Here is a 12,494-nt window from a genome sequence, read left to right on the forward strand (position 1 = left end):
CCAGTGTCCATATTTCACCGGACAGCCCATGGACAAGGCGTAAATTTTCCTCTAACCTGCTCCTTCCGTATAAATCCTACTGCCTGCTTCAAACAGGACATACGTTTCCTGCTACCTGCTTCTTTCTGCCTGATTCCTGCTGCCATTGACAGAGTATAATCCTAATTTTTACAGCCTGCTTATGACTGGGCATGTTACTGCTGTCTGTTTACTGCTGCCATACACTTTGCTGCTGTTTCCTCCTGCCTGACTTCTTCTGCCTTAGACATCTACTGCCTTAATTTTGTCACCCTACTGCTTTTGAAGTGTGGCCCTGTGGCATCTACAAAGACTGGCACCACATCTAAGGACCCATTTACTGAGCAATGTATTGATCTACAGTGAGCCAACTGTTTCATCACGCAAGTGTTACTATGCGGTGTACAATGATTGTTTGAATTTGCTGTTGATTGCTTCTGGTTTTATCTACTACGAGTCAGGAGTCAAACTAGTAAGTGCATCTTCGTTTCTACAGCTTTTCAGCAACTCATTCCGTGACTAACAGTGGTTGTCTGACAGTGTTTTCTGACAAACGGGCAGAATGTTGAAGAGTGAATCTTCGTTCTACTTATGCCATGTTTTTTCTTTGTGGAGGAGCAATTGTCTGCAATTTTCCTTTCAATGTCATTTGGATTGGGACTTAAAACCTAAACTGTTTTTACATTTTGCGCATGAAACCTGCTTCGCGTTTTTGGTGTGCTGGGATTGATACAGTAAACCTTGCCTTTACATTTCGTATCTGCGCCATAAAATTTGATAAATTGTCATCTACTTACAACGTCCGTTGGTAGCAGCGTGACCTCTCCGTTGGTAGCAGCGCGAGCTCTGTCCTCTCCTCGCGCAGTGTCCTGCTGCCTTCTTGATGTACTGCCAAGACGTGCCTGCAGCCACCCGGCATTGCGTCCCCTACGTGACGCCATCTTGCGACTGCTAGCTTACTCTGCAATTTCTGTCATTGACATCCACGCTGCGCATTCAATACATTTCTTTCTCTGTCATTGACATCCACGCTGCGCATTCAATAAAGTTCTTTTTCCTTTTGCATTGGTCCTTTAACATCATTGTCGCATTTTCGGCTGCAATTCTTGTCTTTATGGAGATTTTCTTGTCCGTTATGGCTTCCTTCATGGATTTTTTGGAAATCGTAAGAGGAGTCACCTGATTAAAGACCAAGTTTCATTACTTATGGAAAATTATTCTTCAGACCAACTTTGGCAGCACAAGAGATGAACCATTACCGGCGGCACTTCAATTTTATTTACGAGCACTTCCAGCGCGGTGACGCGCACACCTTCTTCATAAACCTATGACTTTTTTAGTTTTGTCTTTGGAACCATGCTGTTGAGGTATTTCAGGGGGCATTATTTTTACATTGCCTATATTCTCGAACTAGAGACGCTTTGCTGTTTTCTTTGTTTCCTCAATTACAGAGATTATTTTCACCTTATGCTGGCTCATTTTGCAACCTGTTTCACTCTCATTGTTAGTTCCTATATTTACTACCTTTTCTTATGCTTTTTAACACTGTTACAATTATACAAGGTGTTGATGCTCATCTTATCTTACTATTTTTAGCTCATATTTTCTATGTTTTCTCTTATGCTTTTTAACACTATTACAATTATACATTGTGTTTATGCACTTCTTATTTTTACTGTGGTACTGCCATGTTACTCTGAAGCATTTGTTAATGTTTTTTTGCTTGGCATGCAGGTTTTGTGGACATTCTCTTCTCTGTATTTTGATTTGTCTTTATTTTCTTTGGTTCTTTACATGATTTTTCACTTACAGTGCCTTTATTTTATTGTGCGCAGGTTTTGTTTGTGGTCGAACTTGAGATGTGACTGGATTATTTTGATGTGTAGTTCAGTTCACGCAGATCGCAGTTTTCCTGGAGCAATTTTCTTTTACCTCTGATGTTTTCATGATGATACTTACAGTGCATTTTTGCATTTAGTGCGCGGGTTTTCATATATGGTCTAACTTGAGGCGTGACTGAATTTCTTTGCAGTGTGGTTCAGTTTACCCAGATCGTATTTTCCTGCAGTTTCTTATGTGGTCTAACTTGAGGCGTGACTGAACTTCTTTGATGTGTACTTCAGTTTATCCAGATCGCATTTTCCTGGAGCGTTTTTTGTTCCTCTGATTCTTTACATGAGTACTTGATATTTACTGTTTATTAATAATTTGTACGCAGGTTTACTTATGTGGTCTAATTGAGGTGTTACTGAATTTTCTTTGCTGTCTAGTTCAGTTTCCCAGATCGCACTTTCCCTGCATTTTTCACTTGTGGTCTATTTTTAGGTGTGGCTGTACTCTTATCTTTGGTGTGGTACAGTTTACGCAGATCGCAGACCTTTTCTACGTGTCTTTTGGTTGATGTGTTAGGTGTACATCACCTATTTTCTTTCTTTACTTTCATTTCTTCCTTGTTTTTTCATGTTGCTGTGTTCAGTGGTTCCTTACTTCTCGCTAGCCTGGCCAGTTGGTGTAGTTGTGGTGGTCACACTCGTGCACTACTTCTTGTTATTCTTCGTGGTATTATTACTTCTTGCTTATGTAATTTTCTCAGTTTGCTTTTCCGTCTTTACTTTTTCCTTCCTTTTGATTCTTCTTACTTCAATTTTTCTCTGCTAAGGAAGGAGATGTGTGTCTGTTCTATTTTTGTATTACTTTCATGATGTATTATTTGTTATTCTGTTCTCATTATGTGCATTTGCAATCTTTCTTTCTGCTGCAATTTTTATTGATTATACTGTGATGGTATTGCAATGTTGCTCTTTACATTTGCTTTCTACTGTGATTTTGTTGATTATACTGTGATGTTTTTGCAATGTTGCTATTTACATCTGCTTTCTCTTTGTTCATTTTATAAAGAGGGAAGGTGTGTTATATCTAAGGTTTTTACCTTACATCTTCCCTGTTTCTCTGCCTCTGCTGTTCAGCCAGTGTGAGTGGAATGTTAGTGTGAATGTGATGTCACTGGAATGTTTGGTATGCTGTGAGTGGACTGTCAGTTGGATCCTGGGCTGAGCAGCAGAGAGGATGCTCCTGGTGGGGCTTTGATTACTTATATACTGGAAAACCTATCTAACCATCTAAGAAGAATAAACTTATCATCTGTAACCTATCCAAGTCTTCTGGAATTCCTTACCAGGATGTAACAATTGCCCCTGGGAGCTGGTGGCTACAGCTGGATTAAAGGTGCAGTATGGAGGAGCTCCTCTATAGAGCTACCGCCATGCTTGGCAAACAACCCACGGCCCCTAAAAACATTCTGATTGATTGTTTTCCCCTACCCAAAATTCGAGAAGAGTCGCACTCAATCACAGCCTTCATCACTCCATTCAGGGCTTTTAGGTTTCTGCGAATGCCGCTTTACCTAGCCCCAGACAACTTTTTGTCTTTAAAAACTAATGCTCAAGTTGTTTGGGGAATGCAAAAATGTTTTGGCATATCAAGACAAAATATTAGTATTTTCTAAGAATGTGAATAATCATGTGAATACCTTGAGTGAAGTACTTAATGTTTTGGAAGTGCATGGTTTTACTGTGTGGACAGAAAAGTGCAAGTTTAGAGAGGACAGTCTGGATTATATCAATCATCATATTTTGGGCAAAGGCATTGGACCCAAAACCGACTTGTTAGATGCCATCAAGATATAGATATGCACCAAATGACAAGGAGCAATTTAAATACTTTTTTGGGGCTATGTGAGTACGACTCACGGTTTTTGATAGTTCTGCTCTTCAGACAGGGTCTCTTAGGAGACTATTGTGGAAGAGTGAACCACTTTTTTGGGGAAAATTCAGGGAAAGCTGCTTTTGAGAACTTGAAGACTAGATACAAGTGAATTGGGGTTGTGTGCCATGCTCACTCAAATGGTTGAGGGCAAAGAGCACACGTTGCTTTGAGATGTCTGTCTGAACCTGAACTCAACAACAGTACGATTGAGAGAGGGGCTTTGGCCTGTGTCTTGGCTGCCAGACACTTTGCAACCTTTCTGTAGAGTAGGAAATTCATTCTGGTTACAGACCACAAGCCACTTGTGTTTCTGATCATCGGCGCCTCGTCCGTAATGGTGGAGGAGCATCTCTCCACTGCTCAAAGTCAGCAGTTGAAAAATAAAATTATAATAAAAAATGTATTATCATTTTATTTTTTAAGTGGCTGGTTGAGTAGTGCTTGTGTAAGGAGGGGTGGGCCGGGCCATGACAGGAAGGAGGAGTGGGAGGCACAAATTGCACATGTCTGTGTGGCCGGCTGTTTTAGGACCGACATGTGCACTTAGGTTATTCTAACACAGCTGTGTTTCACAGCCGGGTGGAGAAACAGCACAGACTCCCTGTGCCTGAGCAAGCTTCAAACCAGCCCCCTCAGGCCAATCCCGGCGCTGCTCCCATGGTTGGTAATAGCATGAAAGCAGCGTCTGGATTGGATGGGGAGTCTAAGATGGTGACCCAGGGACTGCTAGGAGCAGCAGGAGAGCAGAGGAGCACCGAGGCAGCATCAAGACAGTTTTTATTTTATTTCTTATTAATTCCCCTCTACACCTTCTGCTGCTGTATATTGGCACTAGCTTTAATTCCTACCTAAGCCCCCTGCAGCTGTATATTGGCACCACCTGCGACAGTGTGAGCTGCATTTTAAGTTTGCTTTCTGACGCTGTGTTCCAGCACGATGCATTAAACATTAGCCTCTGTAACCTGGATTTCTTGATGCTTCATGCTTTGATGGTTGTGATAAATTCTCGGACCATTTGAGCTCTCTTGACAGTTCGGTGCTGCACAGTGGCAGTAGTTGTTGCTCGTCAGGATGGTTAGCCTCCTGCTGCCTGTTCTGTCTTCCCGACGCCATTTCCCCTTCCTTCTACCAAAGATCACGCACAGCATACTATAAACACTGACTACAGAAGAATGTGAAATAAAACTGATAGCTCGCTGCACGACCATAGGGGCACGCGCTATCCAGCCCGCTGTCACACATTTCAATCTGGTCCCCTTGTCAGTGGCGATGAGCAACTGGCCCCGTCTGGGAGACTTCTGGGGCTTTAATGGCGTAAAATGGCGCGGAAGTGAAGCACAGATCAGGGGGGCACTTAGAGTCAAAAGAATTTCAGTCCAGATGTGCTTCCTGCACAGGCTCAGAATGTGCTGGCCATTTGTTTCAAAAGAACATTAGACTAGGGCTTAAAGCGGGATGAAAAAAGTGGTGGGTCTCTAAAAGTGGCATGGCCTATGCAATTTAGAGCGTGGTGTAAACGTTGTAACTACATTTCTGGTATTCCTATAGTTTGCCACCTGACTAGTAATATATAACACAACTGCCATACACCCACAGCCAACCAGAGCTATTGGCGTTGTCAATGGGTGTTAGCTGTTTTAAATAGGTCAATAACAACAATGATTTCATTGTCAATAATATTGAAATTGTTTCAATTCTTAAATTGAGAGACTGTAAATTAAACATTACAGAGGCTTGTGGTCTTCAGAGTGTCAAGTTATTCCCATTGTGGTCACTATGTTAGACATGTACAGTTGTACACCCTTTTTCTCTCCACCTCTCACCCATCTGCATGTCTTACACCTCATCTCTTTACACTTGCTCACCTGTAAGCACTGCATTTTGTTTTACTTTTGTCTTGCAATATTTTGACAACTGTTTACCTCTTTCACACACATTTGCACATGATCACAACTGTAACTGGAGCCCCCAACCATTGCTCTGTGCACTCTGCAAAGAGGTCCAGGATAGGAAGACCCAAGTATTCTGAACACTTATTTGAATCACTAACCACCCTGGGATGACTCACCCATAGGGGGCGTAAGAGCAATGCACCACTGTTTCAAATTACCTTCATTTACGTTAGGGTTATTTAATATAGTGTGCGGGCCAGGCAGACATCATTGTTATGGCAATGAGGTAAGGCTGTTTCTGGCTTGTAATTAAAGTGCGCATGTCAGTCTGACCAATGCCTTTTACACGGCCAGCCTGAAATTATGAAGTCAAGAATGATTATTATGCCAACCACTTTCAAATTTCACCAGCGGCCACTGTTTCTGATATCTGAAAATGTCGGTAACAAAGTTAGCTCAAGATTGAGTAGATTGTTATCCAAAATGTACAAGTTCGATTTTGCGGTTATACATATCCCAGGTGGGAACAACTCCAAGAATGATTTCTTCTCCAGGTGTCCCATTGCCAGCCTACTGGACGATAATGAGGTGGAGGTCCTGGAATTTGTGACTGGAGTGGTTAATGGAATGGTTGTAGTGGATGGTGTCAATTTGCAAAAATAGAATCAATGCTTAGAGTGAGATGAGTGTCAGAGAAGAATTAAGGAGTTCATTATCAAGGGTTGGCCTTAGGAGAGGAATGTGAAAGATGGGTTTTGATTGTTCCTAAAGGTGAAAGATGAATTAACTATAGAATTAAATGTAGTTCTCAGGGGAACTTGTTGGTTCTCCCAGTGGAGTTGAGAGCCAGGTTGACGATGTTGCCTATCAGGAACATGCTGGCATGATCGGTACCAAAAAGAGATTTTTTTTTGTATTACTGCTGGCCATGAATGGATAGGGAAGTAGAAATACATGTGCAAAGAATGGATGTGCTAGTTGTCAAGAAGCTGCTAAGTTGGCGTCTGTACGGAATACTCCCCTTCAACCAGTGGAGTTTCCTGGATACGTCTGGGAGAAGCTGGGAATATTTTTTATTGAATCAATTTACAATCTGGGTTCATCTACAAGATTTGCCTTGGTGGTGGTCAACTACTACTCCAAGTGTGTTGCTTGCAAATTTTTAAGAGACTCATCCATGTTTGTTGTGGAGGATGTGTTGAGGGACCTGTTTCACACGGAAGTGGTCCCTAAGGTCCTGGTCATGGATAATGGGGTCCTGTTCAAATGCCAAGCAATGGAGTCCTTCTTAAAATCATTTGGAATTGGACAGCTCACCGTGGCTTGTATGGCCCACAAGAAAATGGCATGGTGGAAAGGGTGAACAGAATGGTGAAGGAACCAATGCAGTTGGCAGTCACTGTGAATCAGGATGTGGAGGAAGCTGTCCAGCAGATGGTGTGGTATTATCACATTACCTCTACGTCCCTCGTCCTCGACCCAGTCATCACTCATGAGGTATTCCACACACGACAGGAAACAAAACAGGAAACGCTTTCTGACTCCACCCACCCTCCTCTCAGGTGCTATAATACACCCCACCACCAGAAACAAATCCTGTTTTGTTTCCTGTCGGTTGGATGCTGATGGGTGACGCTTGGGTGAGTGCCGGGCACTTACCTGCTTCGGTTGTCCTGTGGTGTTCCTCCTTTGCTGGGCCCTGGGGGTGCTCATGGACCTACGTGGGACCTTTTTGGAGGCAGGCTGCTGGGCTTCCTGCACTTCGCTCCTGGCGGGGACCCTGGGTTGCGGGGCTTCTCGGGTCCCCGTGGTTTTACCCCTGGATCCTGGACTCTTCCTTGTCTCCGCGCTCGTTTGGGCTGTTGCCCTCGCGCCCTGCCCTTTGCCGGTCACTGGGGTGTGGGCCATGTGGTGGAGCACTCGCTTTCCTGGACGGTTGGTGGCGGACTGGCTGCCCGCGTTCTCCGGTCCTTTTGGGCGGGGCGCGCTCTCCTCCTGGCTCCGGTTCCGCCCCTCCCTTCGCGGGGGCCGTTTCTTCCTGTGATTGAAGCCGCGTTGTAGGGGCTGGACGCCGGATACCGTTCTCGTCCTCGGAGCCTCATTTTTGCTTGCGCGGGCACCCGGGTGGGCTCCGGGTTCCCTGGCTTCCTTCCTGGATTGGCTGCACGGGTCCTTGCGATGACGTCATCGTCTCCTTTCCGCATTGGTGACTCGGGGTGTTTTCCTTCGTCGGTGCTCCTGGATGGCTCGTTTTTCTGCCGCCTCCTTCTACTTCCTCGGTTTCCGAGGGGCTGCAGCTGTGGGGTGAGTGTTTTCCTCCTATTTATGGCGGGATTTCGTTTTCTTTCTTCTGTACCACTTGTGAGAGTTGCTGTGTTGCTTTGCTGGTTTGCTGTGTATTTGCTGTTCATTATGGGGAAACACCATAGGAAGAGAAAGCATGTCTCTCCTGTTGGGTCATCCTCTTCCGACAGTGGTGATTCTGCCCCTGCTGGTCGGAGTGCTGGTCTGGGTGACTCGAAGAGACTGAAGCTGCTGATTTTGGAGACGCTGTCCGAGCTCCAGGCTTCAAAAAAGGGTGCTGGGGGTCGCTCGGTGTCCCCTGCTCACCTTTATTCTGATATCTCCTCCTCTGCTTCCTCTGATGAGTCCGCTTTGGGTGCGGTGGATCTGCAGGGCAAGTACATTTCGAAGGAGCTGTTGCCTGATATTCTTGGTCATGTTCGGGAGAATATGGGCTTCCCTGAGGTTTCTGTGGCCAGTGCCTCCCAGGATGCTGTTCTACCGCAGTTTCGGAGGCCTGTGTCTTCTTCCATGCCCATCCACCCCTTTGTTATGGATGTCCTTCTTAAGGAGTGGAAAGACCCGGACCATATTTCTTTGCCCAGGTTCATGTCGAAACTGTATCCTTTGCAGGATTCGGAGGTTGCCCTGCCTGATTCGGTGCAGGTGGACTCTATTGTTGCTTCCCTGGTGGGTCGGCCTTCCATGGCTGATGATAATATCCTGAAGGATGGGGTGGATAAGAAAATTGACTCTGCTCTAAAGAAGTCCTATGCTGGCTCTCACCTGGCTCTTCGGTCGGGTGTTTATGGTGCTTATGTTGCGCAGTCTTTGTTGGCTGACTTCAAGACTTTGTTTTCTACTATGCAGGAGGGGGGCACTTGTCCGGAGTTGCTGGAGTCTATGGAACGTCAATCGGAGTTCCTTTCAGACATTGCCTTTGACTCAGTCCGGGCTTCTGCTCTGTCTTGTGGTTCCTCTGTGGCTGCCCGTCGGAACTTGTTGCTGCGGGGTTGGAAGACGGATGCGGCGCAGCGTTCTATGGCCTTGCGGTTGCCATTTTCAGGTACTCTTCTTTTTGGGGACGCACTGGAGGACAAGCTCCATAAGGTTTTCAAGGAGAGGAAGCATTCTTTGTCCTTCCGTCCTGCCCCTTCTCATAAGGGATCCTCCTTTTCTAATGCGAGGTCCTTTCGCCAGCCTTCCAGGTTTCAGCAGTCCTCGTTTAGGGGCCAGCGTGGTGCTCGTGGGTCCTTTCCTCGGAGGTTCCAGAAGAAGCCCCAGCCGGATGGTGGGTCTGGCGCTCCTCGTTCCTGACTACGCCGCACCGGTGCCCGATCTCGCTGGTGGTCGGCCCGCGGTTGGTGGGAGACTGCGGCTGTTCCTCCCTGCTTGGTTGTTGACGACCTCCGACCAGTGGGTACTGGATGTTGTGTCCAGGGGTTACCGGATAGAGTTCCTGTCTCCCCCACCTCCCTCGGGTGTTGTGGTGACCCCATTGCCTTCGGACCCGTCTCGTCGTCTGGGATTGTTGGAGGGTGTTCAGGTCCTGTTCGACAAACTGGCGATTGTCCCGGTCCCCCCCCTGGAACGTGGCCTGGGGACTTATTCGGTTGTCTTTGTGGTCCCGAAGATCACGGGGGGTTTCCGTGTTGTCATCAATCTTCGGGCCCTGAACTTGTTTGTGCGCAAGATCACTTTCAAAATGGATACTTTGCAGAGGGTGATCCCTTTGATCCAGGAGGGCTGGGTGTTCACCTCTCTGGATCTCCAGGATGCATACCTTCATGTTCCGATGGCGTTGGAGGATCAGCGGTTCCTGCGCTTCTGCCTGGAGGGTCGTCACTGGCAGTTTTGCGTCCTCCCCTTTGGTCTCCGGTCCGCCCCCAGGGTGTTCACCAAGGTGGCGGCTCCCTTGGTGGCTCATCTCCATCTCCTGGGGGTGTCCGTTTTTCCTTACTTGGACGACTGGCTGCTGCAGGCTCCTTCTCCAGGGGTCATGTCTCGCCACCTTTCCTTGACCATGCGTACGCTCGAGGATCATGGGTTCCTGGTCAATCTGCCGAAGAGTCACCTGGAGCCTGCCACTCGGAGGACTTTCATTGGGGCCGTGTTCGACTCAGTTCTGGGCATGGTTTTTCTCCCGGAGTCCAGGATTCTACGTCTTCAGTTGCTGTTGAGGAGGTTGCTTTCCCGGGCTTCAGCTCCTCTGCTGCAGTGGCTGGTGGTTCAGGGCCACATGTCTGCCACCGTGTTCACGGTGCCCTGGGCCAGGGCTCATCTTCGACCTCTGTTGTGGCATGTTCAGAGTTGGGTCTCCTTTCCTGTCCAGGACTTCTCGATTCCTGTGCCTGTGACTCCGGAGTTGGTGTCTGCTCTCCAGTGGTGGCTGGACTCTTCGAATCTGTCGAGGGGCATGTGGTTCCATCCTCCGGCTCCCTTGGTGTTGACGACGGATGCCAGCGCTTTCGGTTGGGGTGCGACTCTGGGTCGTTGGTCGGTGCAGGCGCGTTGGCTTCCTTCGGAGTCGCACCGCTCTTCCAATTGGAGGGAGCTGTCTGCGGTGGAGAGGGCTCTCCGCCTTCTCAAGGATCGTCTTCTGGGGTGCAACGTGTTGGTGAGGTCGGACAACACTGTGACTGTGGCCTACATCAACCACCAGGGCAGTACCCGCTGCCTCTCCCTGAATTTGGTGGCCTGTGCAATTGCGAGTTGGGCCGAGTGTCATCTGGTGGCTCTCTCTGCTGTGCACATTCGGGGTGTGGACAACGTGGTTGCCGATTCCTTGAGTCGGAAGTTCCCGTCCTCTCTCTCCCTGTGCCTGGCCCCTCGGATTTTCCGGTTGCTCTGCCGGAGGTTCGGGACTCCGGTTCTGGACCTGTTTGCCTCCCGGTCCGATGCATTGCTTCCCCTGTTCTGTTCCAGGGCCCCGGAGTCGGGGGCTTGGGGGGTGGATGCCTTGACTGTCCTTTGGCCTCCTTGGTTCCTCTATGCGTTCCCCCCCTTTCCTCTGATCCCTGCTTTCCTGCTGAAGGTTCGTCGGGTGGGGGCTCAGGTGGTGGCTGTTCTTCCTTATTGGCCTCGCCGCTCCTGGTTTCCTCTGCTTCTGGGTCTGGCGGTGGGCCCTCCGTGGATCCTGCCCCGCTACCCCTCTCCGCTGTGTTCCCCGTCTCCCTCCCTGTTGGTTCCTCTCACCTTGGCGGTCTGGAGGTTGAACGGTTGTCTCTTGGAGTCCGGGGTCTGCCCGACCACCTCATCACTGTGATGCAGGCGTCTCGTCGGAAGTCCACTCTGTCCTCCTACTCGAAACACTGGGCTTCTTTTTCTTCTTGGTGTGTTGCCCTGGATCTGTCTCCTACTTCTTGTGGTGTTTCTTCTATTCTGCAGTTTTTTTTGGAGGGTTTTCAAAAACACTATGCTTTGTCCACTTTGAAGGGTCAGTGGGCTGCTATTCGGGCCTTTCGTGATCCGGCTTCTCTTCTTCCTTCGGACGGGTTGCTGGTTTCCCGTCTGTTTAGGAGTTTCTCTCTTTCTGCTCCTTCTGTCCGCTCACCGGTTCCTCCTTGGGATCTCTCTTTGGTTCTGGGTGCCTTGCAGTCCCCTCCCTTTGAGCCTTTGGAGTCGGTGGAGTTGAAATTCCTGTCTTTCAAAGTTACTTTTTTGGTGGCTGTTACATCTGCTCGGAGATTGGGGGAGCTTACGGCTTTGCGTTGTTCTCCCCCCTTTTTGAGGTTTCTGGACGACGCTGTGGTCCTTTCCTTGGACCCCGGTTTTATGCCAAAAATTCGTTCCCGTTTCCATTCCTCCCAGGAGTTGGTTCTTCCTTCTCTCTGTCCTTCTCCTTCCACTCCTTCTGATGTCTTGCTTCATTCTTTGGATGTGAGAAGGGCGTTGTCTGTTTATGTTGATCGTTCTGCTGGGTTTCGGTCTTCTGACTCCCTCTTCGTGACCTTTGGTTTGGCTGGTAGGGGTAAGGCTGCCTCTCGTCTTACTTTGGGTCGCTGGATCAAGGCTGTGATCTTGTTGGCTTACCAGGGCTCTGGTTTGCCTTGCCCGTCTGGGGTTCAGGCGAGATCTACCAGGGGTGTGTCTGCTTCCTGGGCTGCCTTCCATGGGGTTCCCCTTGAGGAGATCTGTAGGGCGGGTACCTGGGCGTCCGAGTCCACTTTTGTGCGACATTATCGTTTGAATTGTGCTCTGTCTAGCCGCCCTAATTTTGGTTCTGGTGTGTTGCAAGCTGTGGGGATCCCCCCATCTGTTTGATTCTGTTTATTTCTGTTTTGTTAATAAACTGTGTCTTGCTGCACTCCTTGGTCTCTGTTCTGTTTCTGTTTGTGGTGTGCCAAAGGCCTTTGTGGGGTTGCTTTGGTATGCCTCATGAGTGATGACTGGGTCGAGGACGAGGGACGTAGAGGTAATGCTATGATTACGTACGGTAATCCCCATTACTCTTAGTCCTACTCGTCCTCGACCCAGTCATACGACCCGCCCGCCCTCCCTTTCCAGGCCTTTGGTGCTTGGTACATCAGGATTTGT

Source organism: Lissotriton helveticus, chromosome 3_1, assembly GCF_964261635.1.
Source record: "Lissotriton helveticus chromosome 3_1, aLisHel1.1, whole genome shotgun sequence".
NCBI lineage: Eukaryota > Metazoa > Chordata > Amphibia > Caudata > Salamandridae > Lissotriton > Lissotriton helveticus.